Source organism: Amblyomma americanum, chromosome 1 (assembly GCF_052857255.1).
Source record: "Amblyomma americanum isolate KBUSLIRL-KWMA chromosome 1, ASM5285725v1, whole genome shotgun sequence".
NCBI lineage: Eukaryota > Metazoa > Arthropoda > Arachnida > Ixodida > Ixodidae > Amblyomma > Amblyomma americanum.
The window spans coordinates 199,237,355-199,258,764 of record NC_135497.1 but is presented as its reverse complement, the minus strand read 5'-3'; the positions used below and the strand labels follow the sequence as shown (position 1 = coordinate 199,258,764).

General features: G+C 48.7%; 1 protein-coding gene and 1 non-coding gene across 2 annotated transcripts in view; one reads left to right on the top strand and one right to left on the bottom strand.

Moving 5' to 3' along the window:
• The window catches only part of LOC144114489 (putative G-protein coupled receptor B0563.6), a 140,814-nt gene that overhangs the window by 49,984 nt on the left and 69,420 nt on the right, over positions 1-21,410 (top strand). The window lies entirely within an intron of this gene.
• On the bottom strand, positions 19,896-19,969 carry TRNAS-UGA (transfer RNA serine (anticodon UGA)). Its single transcript has one exon. It is a non-coding gene; the product is annotated as a tRNA-Ser (tRNA).

Here is a 21,410-nt window from a genome sequence, read left to right as displayed (position 1 = left end):
GTCAAGGAAGAACTTTTAATTATTTTTTTAAAAGCATTGTATTCTCTTTTGATGTTATTTTTGAGAATTGTTGAGGTGTTCCAGCCCAAAGGTCTGGAGTCATTCCTGGGCGCACAAAGTTAACACTAATTAATACCACTAACGCCGCTACTTACAAAAATTTCCGCAATAATGTTGTCATCCGCTCTAGATCGCTTGAGAAGTTTTGGCACCGATGGGTCGGCCAGTCACGATATTCCTATTATTGTGCAGTTATTTCCGTAGCCATTTTGGTGCGTTTACAGACAGTCTATATTTAGGTTTTAAAAACAACTATCCTTACAGCTTGCGGCTTGGGTTTATCTTGCTGTCTTTTGTTTTGCATCTATAAAAAAATAATTAGCGAACACAAAATATCGATCTTTACTCCTTCCTTGCGCCGAAGACATCAGAATGCTAAAAACACTTAACACGTCTAGCTGTTATGAATTCCAAACAGGTAGGCCGGTCTCTTGATTTGGTGCAGAAAAATTGCTTAATTTAAGAATATTTATAAAAGAACTTAGTGGCGCCTTATTTCCGCGAAAACGTAACATCTGCCCTTTTTATGCAATGTGGGCGCTCTGGTTTTTCCTAAAGGGAGCCAAGTAAGGAATCTCGGCTCGCGATTTAGGTGCAGGAACTCCGCGCTCGCGAGGAATGTCTCTTCAATCGCTTCTCAACACAGAGCGTCGATCCTCGGTGCCCTTCGGGCTCAATCTCAAGAAAATTAAATGCGTCGCGTTCTTAACATAGGCTTTATACGGTCCTATGTCCGCCGTGCTCAGAGAACGCATGTTATGTGTGCCGTGGAATAGAACCTGCACCGTGGAATAGAACTTCACTTACACAGAAGGAAAATGTTAAGCAAAACTGAACAGTAAGAAGTTTTTGTCTCCTCCGAGAAATCGTTTCTATCGCGAAAATATAACCTGCACGTGCACCCTTCGAGTTTTTTTCTCCCAAGTCTGAGTGTCCAGAGCACGAAACGATTCTCTCCTTGTTTTGGACCAAATCCTTTTTCAGCGCTGTTAATCAGAATGGCATTTGGATTCGGCAACCTTCGTACCTGTCCTAAATACGAAGGGGTAAGTCGGCCCTTTCACATCGCATGTCTGCCTCATTTACCAAGCATTCTCCTCTGCACATGCTGGAAAACTTGGCTCTGCTCTGACTCTATTACCTTTTACTAACGCTTACTGTACTAGCATCTGCCAGAGTTTCTGCCCTTGTTTGTTTTGCGCAGAGGTGAAAACGGCACTAGCGCCTCTTGTTACTCCAACGCTGTTATCTGCTCGAGTGCATTTTCCTCAGGTTATATTTCTGTTTGTATCAATTCTGCCTTTTCTTTTCCCCTGTGTTTAGGGTTTTTTTGCTTTTGGCAGGATTACGCTTTTAGATTATTATATTGCTCCTACAAGGCCTCCAGGAGAAGCACTTTTCTCAGACCTGCTGTCGAGCAGTTTATTCTTCTTCTCTTGAATTCTTTTTTCTGGGATCCACCGGATCCGTCGGTTATATGCTCTTTATCCCATCTTCTCTCATACGTATTTTTGTTTTTTTCTTGCACCTTCCACTATGCTTCAGCATAGAGACCGTATGGTCGCTGGCGGGCAGAATAAAAAAACCTGAGTATATGAGTGAGTTAATAAGAAGCATTCAACGGCCTCCTTTGTTATACTGCGTCGAATTCTCATTTTCTTCATTATTCAATTTCATCTAATCTCTAAAGCTACGATGTTGTTCCTGAACATTGGAATAAACACTTTAAGTGTTAATGATGCGCTTGTAATCGTCATGTATCACCTTATTATTAGTGCACACACTGTCCACGTCATTGTCGGCGTCGCCGCCGTCGTTATTCATTACCATGCTGCTGTGCGCACCTAGTGGTAATCCTAAAATTCCTCACACCATTATTTTCCCCTGCGTAAAGAATATTTTTTTTAGAAGAGATTGAAAATGACTTAGAAAACCGAGAGGGACGTCAGCAGCATTGCACCACACTTTCCGTTCGCCCCAAGGGGCCCACTTGGTCACCGACCACACAGGGCACATTGGTGGCAATGTTGCTGTTTTGGCAATACGCCTTTGGGAGGAAATATGTGCCGGTGCGGTTAGAAAGGAAAAACACCAGTCATATAATAGCGCCAAGAAATATAAGTAGACAGTCACAGTGCCAAATATCAAATAAATTAGTCAACCAGCAGCTCCCTGTTCGTGGCCGTGATGACACCTCTGCGTCAGAGTATTTACAAAGCGTCAATAGTGCGCATTCACGTGCCTCATTCACCAGCATCGCTCGTGAACAAGCCCACTATCTAATCATTAGCGATCATTCCTACTGTCAGCATTCAGGCTGGGCAACATTATTTTTCTCTCTTTTTTTCTCTGCCCACACTGATATATGTCAGCATTCAGGGGTAGCCGTATGTCTTGAATCACATCTGTCAGGAATGTTGTTGCATACAAAACAGGGCATTGATGCCGGTACAGCTTAAAAATTGGAAGGGGAAGGGTATGACGCGATAGGTTTAATGGGTTAAAGCCCACATTTGCGCAATCGGTCATTCTCTGCTTAGCATTCATATATCTCTGTGAGTCCTCATACCCCTCCTGGCACAGTGGTGCAGCGGTTAACCGATGTGTCACTGCCCTGTGATGGCAGGTGCTGTCACTGATGGGGCTTGTGCGACCCAGGTTGCTCTTCCCGAGCAACCTCTCGCGACCAACCATTAGTTTAACTGCCACCTGCAACGGTGGGCAGTTTGCTCATAATCCAGCGGGCAGGTTGTGGCGACGCCACAATGTCACGTGACCTAGGTGACCCCCCTGCCCCCTAGGTTGTGTGTGTAGTGGCTTATTAAAAAAAAAGTGACGGAAAAGGATGTTGACGGCCGCGGCAATTGCTATCTAACATCTTAAGCACCCGAGCCGCACCCGGCGGAGGTGAAAGGGAAAGAGAGAGGAGGGGATTGTGAGAAGTATAGAGGGGAGCGATAGCAAGAAATGACAGGGGAGAGCTTGTACACTATTTACAAAATAAAAAAAGTAATCAAGTTTTCGCCGCTCGCGTGCAAACGTACAGGCTCTGTACAAAAAAATAAATGCGGGCGAGCCGCCACTGTGCACAATCCTTTACAGAACAACCCCTAGGTTGCTTCTCCGCGGATTTTTCGTGGATTTTTCACTCGCGGCCAACGACGCCGGCTTTTCTGCGGCACGAGCTCCTTAACACTATCGCGTTTAGATCATCAAGAATACTTGATACTGACCGAATAATAGCCATGAAACACAGTTGTTTTTTCTTGTTGTGCAGCTTTTTTAACAGAGTGCGATACTGCAGAGCTGCTGCCTTCTTTCTTGTTTTATGTTTTAATGCGGTAACAGTAAGAGGGCACTTAGCGAAATTCCGACGTTATCTGTGGGAAGCCTCCGCCCTCCAGAAGAACCACCAACCAGCCACCTCCCAACCGCACCTCTCTAGCTAGGGGAATGCCCAATCTCCCACCAACACCCTCGACCCACCTCCATTACCCGCCCCGCCTTCACCCTAAAGACACTCTGTACCCCATCAACCCAACTGTACACTGCAGAAGCGCCACCCATCACTAAACCACCTACATCCACCCTACACCTGGCGTCCATCCACAAGCTGCCCACGAAACAGCGAATAAGCGTCGGTGAAATTTAATTCAAAGGCACAGTGGGAAAGCCAGCTGCCCATTTGAAGCACCCCCCCCCCCCCCAAATTCATACCATACCTTCACTCTCACAATAAAATCATTCATTACAGTAAAGAAATCAAAGTAATGATTGAGGGTAAATCGAACTGCTTTGCAGATTTGTCGCATCAAGATTCCTGATCATCCAGCATTTCTTTTTTTTTTTAGTGTTGTGCAGAAGAGCCTGCCACGTGGCTTTTTATTTTATTTCGTCATGCTGTATTATTCGAGCGCTTTTCTCACTTCTGGAGTTACACTAAAACAGATGGTGTATCTCATACCCTAAATAACTTGGTTGCTAAAAGTTTAAAATATTTCACTAGCTGCCGAAATAGTATTTAACGAATTAAGGAACGGAAGAATTTGATCTAGTAATTTCTTCAACAGCTCACTAATCATCAAGTCAAAGTTAAACGTTCATCAAACGGGAAAAAAAGTACGTCGCCGACTTGTTATAGAAAGCACCAGTGTCGGCAACGGCTTGGTAATGAAGCCTAAAGCGCAGAACAGATTGATCTGCTTCCCACGAAAACTGCCGCATTGATCGCACAGCATAACTCCGGACATTAAGCCGATAAAACACAAATTTAGAAACTTTTGAAACAGACGCTCGCCATTTCTTTACGGCCGAGCGCACCAGAAAGAACGAAACAAACGGGTTTAGCTCAACCCTGACGTCGTCAATGCAGGGGAGCACAGGTGTTTTTGCTGCTGCTTGTCGATCGCACTGGCTGTGATATCCTGATGAGACCCGGTCGCTCGGTGTTCAGATTGATCCCGCGGACCTTTCTTTTCTCCTTGTTCTTGTTGTGGACGTATTTACTTATTGTTTAATAAATTCATCTCTCAGAGCAATCTAATAACAGAAGCGGAAAATGAAAAGCTTTATAGAACGAGAGACAAAGACGCAGGGAAGTGGCACCATCGTCATTTTCCGGCCCAATTTCGTTTCGGCATCTGTCAGCGCAACCCCCTCCCCTCCCCTGCGTTTGTCTTCCTTCCGCTGCTGCACCCCATTTTTTTCTTCTGCCTTTGTTAACTTTTTGAGGCCTTTGCGCCTCAACATCGGTTTTCCGGCGATGGAAGATCGCAAGCTGGGCAGCTGCCAGCCGGTATGCCTTGCCGATTTCGCTGTGGGTTCAGTCACGTTCTATTTAGAGGGAAAAAGATCCAGCATGGCGCGCGGAAAATGGGGTTACAAACCTGCCATCTGGGCTGTCGCGCAAATACTGCCGTTTGCTCCTCGAATTTACAGTCATTTCAGCGGCACACGTGCTCAATAGGCTGCTTGCACTGGAAGACCGTGCTAAAAGCCTTTCAGGAATAAAATTTGTTTCATTTCTTGCTTTTGTGAAACACTGGGAGCCAAAGCATACTTTTTAGTTATGTTGATGAAAAGTCGAGTGAGGTGCTTTAAAAGCCTACCAATCTAGACCACAGGCGTCGAGCGACGTACGAGTAAGTTAAGCGTCGTGCTGAAGGGGTCTGATGGCGGGACATAGGCACTTCGTCATGGCGCGCTGCGTTGGCGGGCGAGATGTTAGCCAGTTGCACTGGCCCCAGTATAACGGGGTGATGCTGAGCAGAGCTTCAGGGACTTCACAGCGTTTGGCCCACGTACGAGGAACCTTCCTTCGGACTCTGCCAGCGTTGGCGTTATATGTAATCAAGAACTCTGGCACTGCAGTTTGAGAAGACGGGTCGTAGAGAGCGGATTATGATGCGTCGGCCCTGCGGGGGATCGGGCTTGACTTATAGCGCATTTCTAACGGTGGTTCGGAGCATTGCCCTGAATCCCCGAAGCAGCACACCATTCGTCGTGGCCCAATCAAAGCTCAGGATCTGAATCCAAATCTCCTATTAAGAGCGAGAGAGAGAATCTGAAAATAAACTTTATTTATAAGGAGGTAAAAACCTACCCGGGAGGGCTGCTCAGTCCAAGAGCTCTCTGGCCTTTCCCTCCAGCATAGACCGGTCAGTTTGCTTGATCTGTTCAGCGGCTCGTGTGGCCTAACAAGCGGTCTCCCAGGAGGTTGGAGTGTGTGAGCAAATAGACAAGCATGCTCCTTGGTTTCCTGGAGCAAGAAAACTTGCTCCAGATCGCTGTCTAGAATACGCTATTATAGTTCAATCCAAAGCAAGTCTGGTTTATCCTAAGTCTTATAAACGTGTCGCTAAGTATTTTTTATTGGTTTATTTTTTGTTTACAGTGCATATGTAAACCAAAGACGAGCAGGCAAAGGCGTTATACAACACCTGACTAAGGTCTGCCCACCTATACGAAAAGAAACAACAAATAAAAACAAACAGTCAAAACATTTTACAGCACCGACTTCGAACAGAAAACGCAAGTTAAATTGGCAGTACTGTGCAGAATTTCTTACGAGAAAGCAAACAAAGGAGTTTACTTATACAACGCTGTCACGAAAGTAGCATATCATGCACGGCTCTTTTATAACTTTGGTCACTTCGTTTTTCCATTGGCATAGAAAGTAGCGGGGGGGGGGGGTAAGCATTTGGAGCTTGCGGTATCACAAATGTCAACATTTGGTGGCCATAATTTGTACGGGACTTTGAAACATAGAAATTAGCTGTTCGGAAGTTATATAGTACAGGTGGGTGCAGATATATGTTCTGAAACGTTTCTTTAACATATTTTATTTGATTCTTTACGTATATAGCCTGATTTTTGCCGTTAATTTTTTGTATTTTAGGTAATTTATATGTTTTCTAAAAAACTCCCCTGTGCCTTGACAGAGTGTAAGATTGAACATAAGATTGAGGTATGACGACAAGTTCCTCGCGCCTCCACCCCGTTCTTCCTAAATTCGTCGGTTCGAGGGCGGTGCTCATAGCTTCTCTAACAGCGTTTGCCTTTTCTTCTTGTGAGGCGTACACGAATAGCGCTATGCCATAACGCATACCAGCACCGGCGACCCGGTTTAGGAGGAACATGGCGCACGTCGGCGGCTGTTGGCGACGCAGTGGCTTTCGCTATCTACTTTTTTTTCTTCTTTTGCCCGAACTATAATTTAGAATTCAGTCAACGCCAGCTTGCTGCCAATCGGCAAAGCAGGCAGATCCTGCACCTGTCAGCTGACAAATAAGAACACGGGGACACACCAAGCATTGCCTATGCGGTTCATCTTCAGAGAAGAATAAAAAGTCTCGCACTTTTTTAATACGTAAGCAATACTTGGCTCATGCATGCGGTCCACTGAAAATGTTTGCAGAAAGCGTTAACAGGAAGTGTGGACACTTACCCGAGCTTACTCGAGTTACTCGGTGGCAACTCGCGTAAGTTCGGCGGAACGCCGTGCAAGCTGCAGCCAATAGGAGGAAGCTCAGGGAAGCTCGAAGGAGCGTCGCGGCTGCTGCGCGAGAAGTTGCTTGGGAAGCGCAACATGGGTGGGTTTACAATGTGACAGAAACAGCCGCCTGCCAGTGCAGTGGCGCTTATCTTAACCGCTGCGCCACTGCGCTGGTTGTGGCATGAGGACTCGCGGTAATCTATAAATATGAAGTAGAGAATCAGACCGATTCTGCGCGTATGGGCATTAACCCACAGAACTCTGAATGGTGTGCGCTTTGGTTACCAACGCGAACTAAGTTGCGCAAACACACCAACCACAAAAGCAACAACAGAGACAGCAAATGTGCACAATGCTGTCGCATTCACAGCACGTAAGAAAGTGCCTCCGGTAGTTTTTTTTCTTTTCGGGCGTGCTAAAATTCTCTTCACAGTGTTAGCAGAAATTTGTAGCAAAAACGAAATCTACGCTGACGTATTAAAGAGCGAGGTGGATAAAGAAAGCAGTTTTCGTAGTTTTTGTCGGTGATTTTCAAAAATTGCCCAAGGCTCTTTGCCGTGAAAAGCTGGCACGCCACTCATTTCTGAGTAAGTATTCCATGGGGACAGTAAGAAAGGAATATATATACCCCGCTCAGGTTTCGTAGAATGGTTGCGACGTAGGCTGAAGCGGCATTTCGCTGAGTTTGAACAAGCTCTCCAAGCTCACATTGCCGAAGCGTTCCTCTGAGCCGTGGCCACCTTCCGAGCGCAAACGAGCGCGTCGAACCGCCACATCCGTCGGGAGGAGCAGCGCTGTCGGGCGCCTTTCAGCGTTTTGCCGCATACGCGCCGAATGCCCGACCACCGTTCAACTCACTAATGCTCCTATAGGTAATGGTTGATCCACGTGTTATCAGTCAGACATCGCGGCATTGTGGCCGCTGACATAGTTCATAAACGGGACACGCTGCATAGTTTAGTACTGCCAGAACGAGGCCCAGAGACGCACTATTATATGAGTGTTCGGTTGATAGACCACAGAGACTGGACGGAAACATTTCTTAGGTTACAATGTGATCGAGCCACTCACTTTCGCTATATATACCAGATTAACATTGGAAATCACCGAGGACGCACTGTATCCTCAGAGGCGGTGACATCTAAAGTGTCACCCAAGTGATGGAATTGAGGTGATGGAATGAGTGGGAGGCCATCGGGGCGCCAAGAAAGTCCTCCAGCGCATGCATTATTGGGAATTACGGCGGTTGCCCTGCGCTTTTCAACCGTGTGAATGCGCTCGTAGTTAGGGTCAGTGTGCGCCACCGGGAGCCCATACACTGCGGCTGTGACGTTCACGTGGCCCTGAACGCTCCGTGCTTCGTACTACGCATGCATCATTGTTTGTCCTCCTGTACTGAGAAGGGCTGGGGTGTTTTGCGCTGGCGCTCTCTTTCGTTTTCTGATGCCTTTTCTTTTTCGGAGCCAATTGGCCTAATGTACCATGCAGGGCAAATGAAATACGAGCAGGGAAAGTTCAAAGGCGAGCACAGGGCACACAATAAAACAGAAGGAGACGTAATGCATGAAGGGTCCGTCAGAACATTAAAAGGGCTGTCGTCGAATTTTATGACCAACCACGATTGTAAGGAACTTTCCTAAACTTAGGTGTCCATTGTTCTGCTCACGCTCGATTGTCCCGTTCGCGTTTCATTTGCCCCACCTTAGTACATGAACAGTTCACGTTGCTTGCCGGAGGGGGGGGGGGGGGGGGGGGGCAGTTTACCTGCTTCTTTTCCGCATTTTCTTTCCGAAGGTTCTTTGTTTTTCTTTTGTTGGTTCTTGGTTAATGGTAGAATTGCCTTTCAGTTTCGACTTCGCATTCACTTCGCATTGAGCGAGCGCGATGTGACCAGCACCATCTCCGCAACGTCATTCCGTGCAAGCCACGTCCTACATTTCGACCGTGTCCCCTCTTGGAATATTTCCAAGCTCTTAACAACGAGCGTGCGGCCTCTCTCTCGCTCCAAATCGCGAGCGATCAGCGCTGAGAGCGCCCAGGTCTGACCTGGGTATCTAGATATCTAGATGGCTGGTCGCTTCCTGGGCTTTCCTCATGGCGGTGGCCATTCTATGTCTGTCTAGACAGCTCGGTTAGTCTTTTGCGGTCGTGTAGCGTGTGCGCGCGTTCCATCAGCGCTCCATTTGCTTCTTTAGATTTATGGGCATCAAGAAAAGCTCAAGTTGCGTATTTTATGCGACCTCTTCTGGGGGTAAGAGGAACGCCATGCTATAATACAAAGAACGTACGCGTACCATGGAAGGGGCACGGCGCAAAGGTTTTAAAGTGACCCACAAATTATCCCCCCCCCCCCTTCCGGTACTGTAAACGGCAACCTTCTTTCCAGCGCTCGAGAACCTATGAATCAGCAATGTGCTTACTTTTACCGATGAGTAGTAGACGAAGAAAGCATTTGAGACCGGTGTCACTGACGCCTCTCGTCGAAACCTGTTTGGAGATGATTATGATAGATTAAGCTGTTTTTTGTTCGTTCTTCACGAACGAAGTTCAGAAAAGAGTATTACAGAAAGAACGAAAATAACACTCATTCTCGGAAGCACAACCAAAACACAGCGCGCGTAAGACGGCCGTTTTGGTCGATCCACCGCTTCCCACACATTCCGCAGCGTCAGATCGCCAAACAATCCCCGGAAAAAGGCCGTAAACGCAAGCCGCCGAAGGAATTTCCTTGGAGATATCGGGCCGCCTAAACGTTCTTCTTGTAATAACGTAAAGAGTTCCACGAAAACGCGTAGGAAAGAATCGACGAAACGGTTTGCGAACACCGACTCCGGAGAGCTTTCTGTGACACCCTGGACGTGATGAACGTCACCGACGCGGAAGATACGGCCTCCTGTAGTTGGACAACCATCCTCTCCTTGTGCGCCGCGGATTGAAACGGTGTTACTCGTCAATTTCATCCTTCCATTACTCGCGCGCGTTGTTTCTACTGTCTCTTATTTACTGTGGGTTTGCGCAGTGACTCGCCCAACTTGCCATGCCTAGCTCAGTATACCACTGCTCAGCGCAACGATATAGTCGGCTCCAATTTCCTGCTTGCGAGCGCATTTCGCCATACACTCACGCATTGCAAATAGCTCCGAGGGCAATGCGCTAACGCATTTCAAAAAGCTCCGAGAGCAATATTGCGCGTGCGCGCATTGTACAAAACATCAACAATATTCTGCGAGCACGCCGAAAGTGCCAGTTAAGCACAGTCCCGTAGTTTAAAACGCAAAGACACGTAAGCGTTGGCGCTACGAACAACTCGTGAATGGAAGTGTTGTGATGAATGTCAGCGTAAATGGCAGTGCACCCGAGCTTCACGACTGAACGCTGTTGCGCTGCCTTCAGTTTTTCGCGGCATTAAGGATCACGCGACACAACTCTGCCTCGTGGAAGGCATGCAGGCGCCACTCGGATCAACTCGGCTGCTTAATCGCGTGTTTTGTTGCCCTGTTGTCATATTTTTTGCTCAAAATTCTGTCTCCTGCTTGCGACTGTGGCTTACGGGTAGCGCTATAAGTGGCAAGGCATTGTGTTTTCTCAACTTCGCTTTGCGACGAATCGAACTAGCGTCCTGGGTGCGGGGACGCTGGTTTCCTCTATGCGACTTTATTGACGCGGCGAACTCTCAGTCGGTAAACATGGACAAAATGGTCCTTTATGTTCTGACTATTATTTTTCTTGCATAAGCCCCTCTTTTCCCCATCAGTGTAAAAGTTGTGCGCATGAAATAAAAGTTAGTGCTTGTAGTAGCCATTAGTGAAATCTGTCGTCCTTCTGAAGATCGAATGAGAGGCACCAACGTAAGCATGCATGCGCATATAATAACTAGCATGAAACGACTGTATTGAGTCCCTGGGTGTATGTTTTTTTAGGAATTTGCTCTTCCTTTCCTCGTTATTGCTTTCAGAGGAGAAGAAAGGTAACACAAACACGGCTGTCGGTAGCACTAATATAAGATGCATACCCTGCGCGCGAAACCATATGCTGTTTTCGTAACGATGACCAGAGCCCTACAGAATATCTTCAAGGCCAACGAAACAGCGCAGCTCATAGCTGATTCGAAACAACATTGCTATTTCCTGCCTTTGCAAGAATGACAAAACATTGCACATGATTACACGCACATACCCTAGCACATAGCAGAAGATGACGGTAGGGTTGAATTGGATAACATACCGGTACGGCCGCAGTCTATGAAACTGCGGCATAAACCTTAACGATACTTAAAGCCATCTCCTTGCCCATGTCATCTGCATGCGCGCTCACTGTTTTCACGTCTGCTATCAAGCACATAACGGAAACTTAAATCTTCTTTAGCTATCGTGCAAACTATCATATTCGAACATTTCCGTAACAGCGGCTTCGAGTAGCATCGAAATTGCGACGTTCAACAAATAACAGAACTCATAGGAAGCAACTGAAGCTGGTCCGACACAAAATATTTATACTGAATGGTTTTGTGTATAACACTGAATACAAAAATATCAGCATACTTCGAGATATGACCACGGATGATCACTAACCGCCGAAACAGAGCCATCCGGCAGTCGACCGCACGTTATCCTACATGCTGCGTAAAGGCGCCCTCTCGATCGACCGAGTTACGCGATCTCCTTGCACCCGATGCCTTGCTAAATACAAGACAGACATGGAGTGCATTTAAATCTGATTTAGATACCGCAGGCATTTTCTTCCTACAACACGGCTTAAAGCACTGCCCTTATTTTCGCATTGAACGAGTTTGTCCTAGAAATAATAGCTTTCACACAGCAGTCGAGTGTCCTTACTTGTCAGGCGGTGTCGTGCCCCGAGAATAGTGGACGAAGCCGACCTAGCGTGATGACGAAGAGGCCATTGGAGCAGCGCATTCAGGCGTTGCATTGTACGAGTGTCCATTTTTCCCTGTGTGTTCCTGCACCATTCGCAACACATGCCCATTCTTTTAGTGGGGCGTTGTTGAAACTCACGGTCGGATAACTGCGTTATCACCGCAGCAACGCACTTTGCGACCATGTTTTCGTTGCACTGGCCCCGAGTTGGCTAGAGTTTCCTAATGCGCCTCAACGCCGGCATTGGTTTGGACGTCTTGGTAACTTCGTTTTTGCTATTGTTCTTTGTTGTTTTGCGGTAGGCAACCGTATACTTTGTCTTATTGATTGTAATCTTATTGCTTATGCGGCATTTCTCAAGGCACTTTTCCACATAGAATGTAGGTATGTTAAGATTCTAGAAAGGAAAGGTTGAGAAATGCGCCTATCAAAGCACTTGCTGCTTACTCAATGAAGCAAATAAAAAAGAACAAAGAGAGTTTCGAAATATCTATGCTGTGGCGGGGAAGCAAATCAAAATAGACGTGGACCCGTGCATTTATCGAACAGATAAGACCAAAGTTCGTTCTGCAGAATATAAATACATGAGACACGTTACTCTATAGGAACAGCAGGAGCTCTGCTTATAAGAGACAAGGCCTAGCGCCCCAGCAGTGGATCATAAATGCACACAGTCAAAGCGCATTTGTGCGCCGGTCACTTCACGTTTCCTTCAATAAGTAGGCCCGATATAGACAGCTGTGGAGTGCTTCCCGACACTCATACATACGCGTTCGACGTTTCTTTCCCACTCGGGTGGAGATTAATAACGCAAGACGAAAAGGAGCCCGTCCAAATCATGTTCACGGCTCTGCCTGAAGCCTTTTCCGTTAGCACGAAAGTGCGATATTACGCTGGACGAAATATGAAATGCCAAGAACTTGGCATCTCCAGCGAGGCAGTGCCGCAATTGCAAGGTGCAATTTCAAGGTGGAAAAAAAAGCTATTGGAATGGAAATGAGAATGCCCAGGGAGACAAACACATGCCAGCAGCATCGATGTTACCGCTCAACAAGATATTTGGAGTCTTAAGGATGTACTATCGCGCTCAATATGACTGGCAACGCCCAGCCGCGTGGCCGGAGCGCTTACGTGACGCATGGTGGGGCCAACAAGCGGCGCGCTTGAAAATTAAAGGGAAAGGATTTTGCTGTTCCAGCAGTGACCCTTCTCCCCTGTACCTTCTGGCCTGTAAAGAAGCACAGCGTTATCGCATCGCCAACGCTAACGCGGCGACATTTGTGTGACGGTGCAAGGCGCATGTCGTAGTTGATCTCAGATTGTGTACAGCAGACGGCGCGGGGGATGCAACTGACTGGTGGAGCATCAGAATCCTTTCCACTTTTCTTTCAAGCACGCCGGTTGTTGGCACCACCGTGCGTTGCACACACTCCCAATGCACCGTGGCTCCCCTCCCTCCCGCCCGGTGCTTGCACACACTCCCAGTGCACGGAGGCTCCCTTCCCCTGCCCGGTGCTTGCACACACTCCCAGTGCACCGAGGCACCCCTCCCCCTGCCCGGTGCTTGCACACACTCCCAATGCACCATGGCTCCCCTCCCCCAGCAGTGCTTGCACACATTCTCAGTGCACCGTGGCTCCCCTCCCCCAGCAGTGCTTGCACACACTCCCAGTGCACCGTGGCTCCCCTCCCCGAGCAGTGCTTGCACACACTCCCAGTGCACCGAGGCTCCCTTCCCCCTGCCCGGTGCTTGCACACACTCCCAGTGCACCGAGGCACCCCTCCCCCTGCCCGGTGCTTGCACACACTCCCAATGCACCATGGCTCCCCTCCCCCAGCAGTGCTTGCACACATTCTCAGTGCACCGTGGCTCCCCTCCCCCAGCAGTGCTTGCACACACTCCCAGTGCACCGTGGCTCCCCTCCCCGAGCAGTGCTTGCACACACTCCCAGTGCACCGAGGCTCCCTTCCCCCTGCCCGGTGCTTGCACACACTCCCAGTGCACCGAGGCACCCCTCCCCCTGCCCGGTGCTTGCACACACTCCCAATGCACCATGGCTCCCCTCCCCCAGCAGTGCTTGCACACATTCTCAGTGCACCGTGGCTCCCCTCCCCCAGCAGTGCTTGCACACACTCCCAGTGCACCGTGGCTCCCCTCCCCGAGCAGTGCTTGCACACACTCCCAGTGCACCGAGGCTCCCTTCCCCCTGCCCGGTGCTTGCACACACTCCCAGTGCACCGAGGCACCCCTCCCCCTGCCCGGTGCTTGCACACACTCCCAATGCACCATGGCTCCCCTCCCCCAGCAGTGCTTGCACACATTCTCAGTGCACCGTGGCTCCCCTCCCCCAGCAGTGCTTGCACACACTCCCAGTGCACCGTGGCTCCCCTCCCCGAGCAGTGCTTGCACACACTCCCAGTGCACGGAGGCTCCCCTCCCCCTGCCCGGTGCTTGCACACACTCCCAGTGCACCGAGGCACCCCTCCCCCTGCCCGGTGCTTGCACACACTCCCAATGCACCATGGCTCCCCTCCCCCAGCAGTGCTTGCACACATTCTCAGTGCACCGTGGCTCCCCTCCCCCAGCAGTGCTTGCACACACTCCCAGTGCACCGTGGCTCCCCTTCCCGAGCAGTGCTTGCACACACTCCCAGTGCACCGAGGCTCCCTTCCCCCTCCCCGGTGCTTGCACACACTCCCAGTGCACCGAGGCACCCCTCCCCCTGCCCGGTGCTTGCACACACTCCCAATGCACCGTGGCTCCCCTCCCTCCCGCCCGGTGCTTGCACACACTCCCAGTGCACCGAGGCTCCCCTCCCCCTGCCCGGTGCTTCCACACACTCCCAGTGCACCGAGGCACCCCTCCCCCTGCCCGGTGCTTGCACACACTCCCAATGCACCGTGGCTCCACTCCCCCAGCAGTGCTTGCACACACTCCCAGTGCACTGTGGCTCCCCTCCCCCAGCAGTGCTTGCACACACTCCCAGTGCACCGTGGCTCCCCTCCCCGAGCAGTGCTTGCACACACTCCCAGTGCACCGAGGCTCCCTTCCCCCTGCCCGGTGCTTGCACACACTCCCAATGCACCGAAGCTCCCCTCCCTCCCGCCCGGTGCTTGCACACACTCCCAGTGCACGGAGGCTCCCCTCCCCCTGCCCGGTGCTTGCACACACTCCCAGTGCACCGAGGCACCCCTCCCCCTGCCCGGTACTTGCACACACTCCCAATGCACCGTGGCTCCCCTCCCCCAGCAGTGCTTGCACACACTCCCAGTGCACCGTGGCTCCCCTCCCCCAGCAGTGCTTGCACACACTCCCAGTGCACCGTGGCTCCCCTCCCCGAGCAGTACTTGCACAAACTCCCAGTGCACCGAGGCTCCCTTCCCCCTGCCCGGTGCTTGCACACACTCCCAGTGCACGGAGGCTCCCCTCCCCCTGCCCGGTGCTTGCACACACTCCCAGTGCACCGTGGCTCCCCTCCCTGTTGGACGCTGACGTTGCTGCGGCGGTGCGGCCCCTGAACGGCCAAGGACTCCCACGGATACGACCCTTATCCAAGACATTTCCTTCATGCCCTGGATTTTGTGCTCGCATGACAGTCCACATACTCTTGTGACAAAGGTCAACCACCACCACACATTACAAGAAGTGCTTGACACGGCATGCCCAGAAAAATAAAAATAATCAGCAGAAAAATAAGCACAAGAAAAGACACAACAAGATACATCAGACGCGAGGCCTGTGCATAGTTTACAAAACTGCTGTGCAATTGCCAGATAAGATAAGGGACTACCACCGATGATTTACACGGGAAGAGCACATTGCATACATTACTATCACAAGCAAAGATGCAAAGCAAGCAAAAATGTTTCAACTGATTTGAATTCGGTAACGTCAGGAGGCAGTCCGTTCCATTCGAGGATCGACCTCGGAAAAAAAGAATGGCGATATGAATTTGCTTTACATTGAGGCACTAAAAGTGTTTTGGGTTGTTTTTCTCGAGTAGGTATTATAGTATTATACTGAATGGAATCATTAAAGTCCAGTCTGGTGTTGCTGTTAGTGATATTGCACAGTAGTTTTAGGCGGTGCGTTTTGCGGCACTGCTCGAGCTGTGGAAGGCCCGATAGCATAAGAAGACTGCTCATTGAGATGTGCCTACCATAGGCATTATAGATAAATCGGAGAGATTTACGTTGCACTCCCTCAATAAGGTTGATTTTTGTTTTAGTATGCGTGTCCCAGACAACGTCGGCATACTCGAGCAGTGGACGTATGAGGGCTGTGTAAGCAACGAGTTTTGTCTTTGACGTGCAGTTTTTTAATTTATGTCTTAGCGTGCAGAGCCTTTGAGTGGCGACTGAGACGGCCTTCTTAATGTGAGCGCTCCAACTTAAATTTTGTTCCAGCATAAGTCCTAAATATTTATATTGGCTAACATTTAGATGTAATTTCGTTACTGTTCATCTTGTACCGACAGGCAAGTGGATTTTTTTTGCTCGGTATAGTGATGTGAGCACTTAGGCGTATTTAAGCTCATGTATCATTTTCTACACCAGTCAGTGACAGCCGTAAGACAATCGTTCAACACCTTTTGATCGTCAACTGTCCTGGTACTAAGGCAGGCAACACATTGGTCTGCAATGAAACAGCAGCGCACAGGAGATTCAATTGACAAATCATTGAGGTAACAAGAAAAAGTAACGGGCCCAGCACAGATACTTGTGGGACACACTGCGAGATTTAATTACCCATCGACAAACGAATAGAGCACGGAAAGTTTCTCTTCGTCCAATGTTCGAGCCTCAACCACCTCCACGGAACTACTGTCACATTAGATCAAACAAGCCTGCTCGTCATAAGAAATCGGATTTGTCTTCTACGCCGTTACCACCAGCTTTTTCTACGCAACATGATGGCTGTATCCTGTACACAGATGTCGCAATAAGCCCAACGGGGGGATGAACTGATTTTATAAGCCCGACACACTCTCAACTCTACAGCCGCCAAACCAACTGTACTGACACTTCATCATTTCTTCCCTTCGAGCGGCAAGCGATTTTAAATGCCATAGCAGCCTTACCTGACGACCCTACTTATAACCAGGGGCACCTATTTACTCATGCACAAGAAGCTCTGAAGCATCTAAAGAAAGTCTGTGGTACCCTTCGGGTTTCCCAAGCCATACATGCTGCTTGTAAATCTTATCCGGTGCCTATACTCATCCACTGGGTTCAATCGTGCACAGATGTCGATAGCATCGCACCTGACATGATATCTCGCTTAACAGACGTTCCACAAACTCCCCCTGCCTCTTTGCCACCGCAGTCAATTTTGACCCATTTAACATCTTCAGCCTCCCCCAGGTATCGTACACCTGCTCTTATTCCCCTCTGCACCCACCCCCTTCTCCCGAACCTATCACGGGTGGAGGAGGTCTCTCTGAGGCGGCTGCGGGTCGGAGTGGCCCTTACGCCTGCAGTTCGCCACCAGTGGCAAAGTGAGAAGATTTCTGAGCCGGAAAAATGCCCTCACTGCGACACACCCGCTTCTGACACCACTGTCCACCACCTATTGTGCACATGCCCAGGAACTTCTCTGGTGCGCGCTCGAGTTCTTCAAGAGGCAGGCCTGTCCTCAAACAATGACTCCGGTTTCCACTTGTGGCTAACCAAAAACATTTACGCACGAAGATTGTGACTTTTTATACATAACCGGACTTCATGCCTTTTTGTAACGTATTATAACGTTCGTGAATGACATCACGTTTTATGCCGTGCGGCAAATTTAGCGTCTCAAATAAATAAATAAATAAATAAATAAATAAATAAATAAATAAATAAATAAATAAATAAATAAATAGTAATGGAACCAGTAATGGTTTCGCATCAAAACCAGCTACATGAAATCAAGACGCGAGTAGCCGGTAAGTGTAGCCGAGAGTTTAGTGCCGATGTGCTTGTGGGGTAAGGGTATCCAGAAGAATTTGAAACTATGCTATGGTTGGCCCGCGACCTCAAAGATTCCATGACAATGCTTCATTTTTAGCTTCAGTGTTGTTGGGGGTGGTAATCGAATTAGATAAACATACCAATTGGCGGGCTGGTTCTCGACCTCCATAATGGCAGCCATTCTGAGGCCCCTGTAAGATAGTTAAAGCATTGTTGGCCTCCGTCGTTTTCCAGCCAATTACGTCGAGAATTTAAACAAGAGAAACTTTCCATATCTTTGTCACAGGCTCCCAGGGACGGCGAGTTTATTATCTGTGCCCCTATTCTACCATTCGTTCCATTCCCATTCTTTTAGTTTTCTATCTGCTCATTCTCTTCTCGGGTACTCACTAGCCAAGCGGCCACCGCGTTTCAGTTAAGGTCCCTGCCAGTTATCTCCGTTTATCTCCGTTCTTCCATTTTTGAACTGAGCACGCAGGCTGTTATGCAGCAGCATTTTTTCTCTTTCGGTTCGGCTCTACTATTACCAGCAGCCGCACTGTATGACCGATACCAGTCTAGCGGAGTGTGCCGCCGCTTTCATTCGGGATCAAATGCGACAATTAGGAATGCAGGCGAAGCCGTAACGTTCTCAGCGCCCCTCAGCGTGGCATCGGCACCATAATGCCCTACAGGTCGTGTACTTTGCAGGTAGGAACAATCAGTTAGAAAAGACGCGCTCTCTCCTTGCGTCAGGAAAGCAGAAAAAATTAGAGGGGTTCTACGCTGCTCAACCAATGTCGAGCAATACCTCCGGTAATGTAAGATGAAACGCTGGTTGCAAGTTTTTTTTCGCTGATGGACACCACCGGCACGTACCTCAAAGCGCGATTGAAGTGTACACTTACCCAGGGAGCAAGTCATGCGCCTTGGTTTTCCTCAAAATCAGTGGAGTCTGACACATTGTCAACTCCAATGCTAATGAACCCAATGAACACCGACGGCCTATTGGAAAACTGATTTTTCGGGAAAGGAAATGGCGCAGCAATTGTCTCACATATCCGGGTGTCCGCAGCCTATTGCTCCAGTGCCGCGTTTCGGCCACAACATTGTCGACGCCAACACATGCAGCGCACATCTGTCACCACAGCCACGTACCTCAAAGCGCGATTGAGGTGTACACTTACCAGGGAGCAAGTCATGCGCCTTGGCTTTCCTCAAATTAAATAGAGTATACAACGTTGTCAACGCCAACGTTAATGAACCGAATCAACGCCGGCGGCAGCGCCCACCTGCCGGAGCTCTCCGCGGCGGGCATTGCATGGGACACAACCAACGTTCCGTTGAACGCTTTAAGGTGCACCGGCGTTCTATGAAACTCCGCTGAGCGAGGCTATACGGAGCGAAAGCTCGATTAAGCATGGTTAGGCACGGTTTAGCTTTGGCGCAGCGCAGCGCGGTGTAGCGGCGGTAGCGCATAGGCAGCGAGCGCTGCTCTTTATTCAGCAAGCGTGAATCACGCGGTTAGTCACGTGGCACAACTGACAAGAGCGAGCGGTCAGAGCGGTGGAACGAGCAGTAACAGCTGCGACAAGTCACGTGGTACGAGGCCGTAGCCACACCAGCCACGAGCCTCCAGTTAGAGGTCAAATACAGGCGTCATTTGGCCTTCAGCTTTGCATGCGAGAAGTGGAGCTCTCGCTCCAAATAGCAGAAGCTCCAAATAGCAGAAGGGCAGGCAAGTGAACGAAGCGAAATGAAATGAACGAAGCGAAGTGAACGAAGCGAACGAAGAAAAATGTATATATATATATATATATATATATATATATATATATATATATATATATATATATATATATATATATATATATATATATATATAAAATTAAATGAGGGGCTCGTTTGACAAACATATTAAGGAAGCCAACAGTCACCGAAACCAAGGTGCATAGGGGAATGTTTTTTTTTGAACTCATAATCCCAATCAATTGGTTTAAAGAAAATTACTTATAAACCAGCAGAAAAAACAACCATGCCGCCGGTGGGATCCGAACCCACGACCTCCGAATATCACGTCCGGTGCTCTTACCAACTGAGCTACGGCGACGGCTGTCCAATCTGCTGCTTTCGTGGGTATATATGTTTGGCGTGTAAGCGAACCTTGAGAGTGTTCACGAGCGCCACCCTCGTCCATAGTGGTGGATGTAGCACGTCCTGTAATACCGCAAGTGTGACGTAGAACGCCATCTAACGGCGAGGGCGGAAACTCTGCGAGAGCCTTCTTATGCTACCAATGGCATCAAGACTGCCAGAACCGAGACCCCCGTTAAGCTATTAGCAGACAAGGCAAATGAAATGAGGGGCTCGTTTGACAAACATATCACCGAAACCAAGGTGCATATGGGGAATGTTTCCATTTTTTTTAAATTTGTAGTGCCAATCACTTGGTTTAAAGAATATTACTTATAAAGCAGCAGAAAAACCAACCATGCCGCCGGTGGGTCCGAACCCACGACCTCCGAATATCGCGTCGCGTCTGCTGCTTTATAAGTAATTTTCTTAATAACCAATTGAACGGGTATATACGCTAACGCTAGGAACAAGAAATGGCCAACGTCGCAGGATTGTTTAGAAGTAGAAAAAAAAACTGCGAAGACCGAAGCAACGGGTCTACTGCATACTTAAAAAAATGCATCGCTAGATTTTTCTTCGAACCGGCCAGATAAGCAGGGCCCTCTGGAGACGCGGATTTCTCTCTTTACCAAGCGCTAAAGAAAGCGCGCCGTAGAGCTAGAGGCTAGCTGGGATCGCTGGCGAGCACTGATAGCGACAGCGCCTGCGGGAGTCAAAGTGCGCGCCATGGCAACCGGCTGCAGTAGCCATGACCAAGTGCAGCTTCCTCGACGTAGCAGCGGACACAGTGTTTCTCTTGGCGCCGGGAGCTCCTTATAACGACTCCACGGGAAGAAAAGAGATAATTTGTTCGCATTGTGAAACAGCGAGGTGTAGAATTCGGGCGCGCTATCGGTGATTCAGAGGTTCCTTTTCTTTTTTGGCCTCTCCGTATTGCGAGTGCTCAAGAAAACCAGAGCACCAGTTTTATTCAGCAAATAAGCATGGTACGTGTAAGGCGTGTATTGGCCCATGATTAACACACAGAGATATAAATTACATGCACGTAACCGCGTTTCGTGGCGTTCCGTGATTTGAAACCACTTTTTCAGTGGCTTCCAATCACGGAGTCAAAAATTCGTTCAAACTTACTAAGAGCATCAACACGCGACATGCTAAAAATCTTCGAACGCCGCGTTTGAACATTTATTATCAACTAAAGCAATTTAATTTCGCTCGAGCAGTAACAAAACATAGACGTGAATCTTCAGGGTCCTTAGACTTCTGTGCTAGACTAGGGGCTATGCAGTAAGCACAAAGAAAAAAAAAGTGAGATAAATCCAAACCGTGCAATAATTTTCTGCGCAACAGAAATTATGTAATGGCTATAATGCGTATAAGTTAATATGCGTGTAAGTTAAGATGCAGATAAACAT